This window comes from Octodon degus, unplaced genomic scaffold, assembly GCF_000260255.1.
Source record: "Octodon degus isolate 3935 unplaced genomic scaffold, OctDeg1.0 scaffold00129, whole genome shotgun sequence".
Classification (NCBI taxonomy): domain Eukaryota; kingdom Metazoa; phylum Chordata; class Mammalia; order Rodentia; family Octodontidae; genus Octodon; species Octodon degus.
This window is the reverse complement of record NW_004524705.1, coordinates 4,424,310-4,431,357: the sequence shown is the minus strand read 5'-3', so window position 1 is coordinate 4,431,357 and position 7,048 is coordinate 4,424,310.

Sequence of the window (7,048 nt, the reverse complement as noted above, 5' to 3'; positions counted from 1 at the left end):
ATGAATTTCCTCATATTATTTAAAACTTTAAATTTACATGTACATCATATATACAAAAATTAAGACTGACATTTAGTATTCTAAATTTGTTGACTTCATATATGTCCATGATGCTGCAAATACTAAACATAGAAAACATAGATAAATTATATAAAATATGCAAATCTTTTGTTCAAAAATAGCAAAAATAAAAGACTATCCAGGCATATTCATGAAAATATGCTTACTATATTAAATTAAAACTTCCATAATATTTTGAAAAGAAATCTTAAAATAAAAATAGACAAGAATATAAATAGGTTATTCATATAGGATGAAACTTACCCAAAATAATAGAAAGTAATAGAGTTGGCTAAACTTAGTAATAGAGTAGCACAAATCACAGTAATGACATTTGTTGACTTATCACATTTGCATAACTCAAAAGTTTTACTAATATTTATTATTGTTGGCATAAATGGGTGCTGTTTTGTACTACACATTGAAGCTTAATTAAACACAAACATTACTGAAAACCTAAGAAAAAGTTATTAGAATTTAAAACACTAACATTTTTTAAGCCACCAAATTATCAGGTAGGAGTCTTTTTAGATATTTTTAAAAAAATAATTACTGACATTTACAAGGTTTATTTACCATTTGTCTTAGCTATGATTGGAAAATCTTCCTGCCTATGTTGGGAAAAATTTCAATAATAACAAAAACTACAGATAAAGTCTTGATACCAGTTAATAAGGAACTGCGTGATTATGTTGTATTTGTTAGACAAAAGAAAATTGCTAAGCCACTTCAGCATAGAATGAAAACTAAAATGAATCATAGGACTTGAGGCGCAGCTCAGTGCAGAGTGTGTGCCCAGCCTGAGTGAGGTGCTAGATGTACACGAATATGTATCTACATACACCCATACACAGTATATATAAAATAAATCAAAATATATCTACAACTTGTCATTTAATGTCTAATAAATAAAAAGGCAAAGAAGAGGACAAAGGTAGTAAACAGAGGGGAAAGAGGTAACATAGACACATACATGCATTCTTTTTTTTTTTTTTTTTTTTTTGGTGGAACCTGAGATTAAACTCAGGCTCTTGAGCTTGCCAGGCAAGCACTTATTCTACTGAGCCATCTCCACCACCCCTACGTACATGCATTCTGCTTAACATTTGAGAAACACCCTGGAAAAGTTTATCTAAAGCTTGAGCAGTCATCAAAAAGTAGTAATAAGAACTGGCCTGATAGCTCAGGGCACTAAAGCACCTGCTTAGAAGCAGAGTGCAGGGCTGGGGTTCGATCCCAGGCATGCCTTGCTGGCCTCACCCCAGGGTATGCTGAGACTGCGCATGGTGGCACGTGACTGTAATCCCAGCACTTGCGAGGCTGAAAAACAGGAGACTCACTACAAGTCTGATCTATATAGTGAGACTCTGTAGACTCCTGTCGTAAATAGAGAAAAAGAAAAAAAAAAGTAGTAATGGATAATGGGTGTGTAAAAATACAGATGTACATTTAAAAAGATAAGGGAAATAAAGTATTTGCCTTATACCTGTGAAATTAATCAAAATTTCTAATACTTAATGTGATACATGATAACTATATTTGATGTGACACATTTTCTGGAATACTTTTATCATGAATCTTAATTATATACAAACTATGTCAAAAGATCTGCTTGACATAAACTTGTAGCAATAGTTTATCAGGCTTAAGTTGACTTTTAGATTCCCCATATACAACTAAATTATTCTTTGAAAGGTGGAAGAAATTTATATTTTCACTTGCAAAATATGAGAATCAGTTATTGAGGGGACGATTTAATATATTAATGGTTTTCTTTTAATTTGTTTTCTGACTTTTATGTCATTTTCATTTTTTTATAGACAGAAATTAGCCTGGTTCTTCTTTTATTATATTTGTTTTTAAAATGTTCTTGGGGGGCCAGAGATATAGCTCAGACACATAAGTGCCTGCCTGGCAAGTGCAAGGTCATGAGTTTGATGCTTGTACCAAAATAAATAAATAAATAAATAAATAAATAAATAAATAAATAAATAAATAAATAAATTAAAAAAATGTTCTTGGGTCCATCAACAGAGGAATAATTGAATAAATTTAAAAAAAGAATTGAAACTCAGTGGAATACAGATCTGTGACCAAAATGGATAAACCTAAGTCATTTGTAGGAAAATGGTTATAATCTGAAACCCAGTTAGATGAAATAAACCAGATACACAAGCAATAATATTGTGTAATCTAAAAAGTAATAATATCACTCTGGCATGAGAAACCCAATATACAATCAATCAATGAGCAAAACAAGACACAGATAACAGGAAACAAAGTGATTAGTCTTTCACAAAAGGAATGGTGAACTGACCATCAAAAGAGGGAAGGAACCTAGATGAGAGGGTGGGCCAAATAGCTCAGCGGATTAAAGCTCCTGCTTAAGCAGACGCCCCTTCCCCGGCAGGGATAAAAACAGAATTAGAAGAGTTCTGTACAAGCACCAGATTCTCATGAGGAATGCTATTATTATGTTCTTCAAAAATGGATTAATAAATGATTGTTTTTAAATTAAGAAGAATACTTCATTAGATTATCTGAAATATTGTTCTATGTGCATAATAAAATATGCAGTATTAATTTAAAGTTTAAATTAAAAAACTTAGAATCTGCAAGACATGAACCCGCAGCTCCACAAGACAAAACCCAGATACAGCTGGATAGCAGCCTCTCTTCCGATTGCGCATGGATTTTCCAAACAGGACTACTGAACAGGGCGGTCTCCGCAGTCCACTCCATCCCATGTGTGCTTTGTCTCAGCACAGTATGAATTTAGTGAGCTTTCGTATTAAATAATAGAATCGATAGGGATTCACAGGGAAGGCCTGTCAGGATTGACATGGGCTTGGCTTCTCTAGGGAAACATGTTGTCACTGCTGTCTGAAATTAAGTGGGTTCTAACATTCGTTGAAAAGTTTTTTTTTTTTTCATTGAAAAAAACCTGTATTTCCAGCAAAGCAGCCCTTTGTGTGAGGAGCAGGAAGCGTAAGTGGCGCGGGCTGTGCCTCTGAGAAGCTGCTGGGCCGTTTGTGCTGCGCAGTGACAGGGAAGCCAAGTCTGCCCCTGCATCTACCCTGCCCTCTGTGCTAAGGAGAAAACAGAGCCGGCTCCACATAGCCACAAGGTCTGCCGCCCAGGTTAGATCAACTGTGGGTTGGAAATATTGGGGGGAAATGTGCAAATGTATTGAACGCGTGCGAACCACTTACAGTAATGATTCCTAAGCAGTACACCAACACTAGAACAACCATCTGAATAGCATTGCCGTGGGTTAGCTATCACAGGTAGTCCAGGGATGGTGAACAGTATGCGAGAGGAAGTGTGCAGGCTCTATGAAAATGCTGTAGCATTTTGTACAGGACCTTTGGCACCCATGGACTTTGGTATCCATGTGGATCCTGGAACCAGTCCCCTATGATACCAGCCACCAACCACACAGCTGGTACTGCTTGTCATGGGCCTAACTTCAAGCTGTAACAATATTGTCATAATGTCAGAGACCAGAAACTTTTATTCATACATATTTTAATAAGTGACATTAAATCTAAGAAAATGGACACAGTTATGTAGTGTTCGGCGGACTTGTGTTGTGATTTTTATGTAGTGACTCAGGTCTAGGTGAAGAAGGTACCTCACTCATTCTAAGGGGTTCATCTATAATGTATTTGTACTTCTTTTTCTTTTTGGCAGAACCAGGGATTGAACTCAGGCCCTTGCGCTTGCCAGGGAAGCCCTTATTCTACTGAGCCGTCTCCCTAGCCCCCATCTATAATGTATTTGGCCACTCTGTTTTGGAGAATCCAACTTCATTTGACAAATTGACAATGAAGTAAATGTAAAAATAAATTATAATAGACAACCAACTGTCTTGCTTGCAAAAATGCTTAATAGAAAATTGTGAAGTTGAATGGTACAAGAGAGTAAAGTCCAAAAATTTCATAATACAAATGAAAAGCAGAGAGTACTCTCAATTTTTTGTGTTAAAAAATATTCTGCATGGCTGTGATCAGGCCCTGAGTCCTGTGCTCCTTGGGCTATGCACACAGTGGACAGCTGCCCGCCTCTGCTAAGCGCACCCTTCTGGGCAGCAGGCAGGCCCCTCCCGCAGAGCACTGCTCCCCTCGGTGCCCGGATGTTAGCGGCCATCCAGCCCCAGAGAAGACACTTCTAATCACCTTCCCTGGGAAGATGGTTTTGCATTTTTCCTGCTGTCTTTCTCTTCAGTGCTGTTCTTAAATAGACAACATTCAACCTAGAAATAAACTTCTTTCCTATTTTTAGAAATAGCCTTAACACTATGTTCTTTATAGGGTGTTGTTTAGAGAGGGAGTGTGTGTCTTTCTTTGTAGCTCTGGTTACTTCGCAGATGCCTACTGGACACACTACAGGCCAGCTTAGGTGTGCTAGCCCATTCCTCTGGAGGTTGCTCCAGATTGCTGGCTGTGACACAGTCTTTCATTGAAAAACACTGGAAATTAATCCAAATGGGAGTATTTAGATTTCACTGAAAATACTATGTAATGCAGCTAGAAAAGTATGTAAAAGGTAGTTAGATAAGCAGATATATAAGGAAGAAAATAATATAATGATTTGCATGTAAATTTTTTTGCAAGAAAAAATGCATTCAGCATAACTTATATCAAGGAACTCTGGAAGGCTGTTGGGTTGAATAAGAATCAGTAACTTTCTAATTCATTGAAAAATCACTTAGCAAACAATAGCAACAGGACATCACCCTCCAAACAAAATTTGAAGCCTTTGATGCCTGAGTGTGTGTGTGTGTGGGGGGGAGTTTCTTTAACATTTGTTCCAGGTACTCATATGTGGGAAGACATATTCTGACCAAATAAAATAATTCTGCAAATGTACAAGCTGTTTTCAAATTGATCCCTATAATTAAAATGAACCCATGAAAGATTTAATTGAATACATCTTAATTTGAGAAAAACGTATCTAAATTCATCTACTGGAATAAGTAGGAAATTATAGCTAGTAAGATTTAAAGAGTTTCTTAACCTGACATTAAACAAGTTAGAAATTCATAAAAATAGTACTAGAAAAGACAATTAAAATGGAAAGTGGGCACTATCTCTGGTTGGTACCAAAAATTAATATTTGAAAATATGACATTTTAAATCAGCACTTTGCTAAATGCTTGAGGAGAGCAACAGTGAGTTTAAGAAGGCTGAAGGAAAGAGAAAAATATGCAAGAAAAGATGCGGCGATTAAGAATTCCAAGTTACGTAAAAGTTACTCCTGAACATTTGCAGCTTATAAAATATAGAGGCTCGTTATTTCTAGATATCCGAAGGAATCATGATGCCTTCTGAGTTCCTTTTCATGGTGTACCGTAGACTGAGGAAGCCTTGGCTACCATCAGAAAATTTTCTTTAATTTATGAATTTGTTTATTAAGGCTGGCTATGCTTAGAAATCAGCAAGCAACAGTACTGTAGCTTTTCCTTGGCTGTCTGTGAGTTGCTGCTCCCTGTTCCCATGAGCGCTCGCTTGGCAGAGGGCCCAGAAACTGCAAGGAGGACAGAGGTAAGTTCTTCGCTCTTGACTTTGTCCACAAGTCTGTTTTAGGGCAAAGGTATCATCTGAGACTAAGGAGGTTGATTTTACAGCATTGAAAGGGATTTTACAGAACTCATAATCAGGAAAGAACTATCTGCCTCCTCCTTAGGAATGTAAACTGCTCCAAAAATCCCTCAAATTATCCTCTTCAAAAAACAAAGATTAAAAATTAAAAAGCTAAAAGAAATATAATGATAATAAAAAGTACAGTAGACTCCAAAGCAGTTTAAACAATGAAACACTTTTCTGTAGTTAAAATGCACAGAAAATTAAGGGCTGAGCAACTCCCTGTGTTTGTAATAACCTGGCCAAAAGGGATCTGTCTGGGATCTGTACACTTGGTGTCAAACGTTGGTCTTTTGTGAGGAGAAAACTCCCTGAATTTTGCAGTCATCTTTCAAAGTCTGCAGGGGAATTCTCAGAACTGAGTCACCAGTCAGATGACAGCCCAGAGTGACACATCGTTGAATAGAGGAAGGGAAAATGTTAAAATAATAGAAGGGTGCTTTCAGCGGGGCTGAGTCAGCTCATCAAAGCAACTCTGGTAGCATTTTCACTGCTCATCCTGTTAGGATGTCTCCCGCCCATAAATAGAAAAGGCAGAAGCCAAGCTGTACATCTCCAGCAAGACAAATGCAATTTTAAACGTTAACAGAAATATCCAACTTCTATTTTGGTACACTGTTAATTTACTCACCTCTGGATGGAACCATAAAGTGATCCCCAAAATTAATCATTCAAAAGCGATTTATAATTTCCACTTTCAAGTTCACATTGATTTACTTCATTAGATTATGTGATGACAAACACTCAAGAATGCATTTCTTATAAAAGAAGAGTAACTGATAATTCAGTTAAATAGAAAATTAATGTTGTCTTCCATTTAAATCGAGGATAATTAAATGAGTGAAGGCCAACATTATAATGGACTGTAGCTATTCACTTGACAACTTTTTAATTCAAAAAGTCCATCTAAGGGGCTAGGGAGGTAGCTCAGTAGAATAAGTGCTTGCTTGGCAATTGCAAGGTCCTGAGTTCAACTCCCACTACCATAAAAAAGAAAAAAAAAAAGTCCATCTGGTCATCCTGTAGACAACAAATTGTTTTATAATCCAAGTCGTACTCTTACATCTACTGTTAGGAATATGTGTGCATCAAGCGAGAGATCTCTGAACGGTCCAAGATTTGAATGAGGCAATGATGCAATTTTTGACAATGTATTTAGTATTACCATGCTTCAACATTTTGCTGTTGAAGTTGTACTTTACCTATGAATCAAAATCCAAGGATTGGGCAGGCCAGATAGCTCAGTGGACTAAAGTGCCTGCTTAGGCAGAGCGCAGCGGTCGGAGTTTGATTCCTGCGTGCTGTGCCCACCCTACCCCCTGGGTGCCCTGAGACAGCGATTG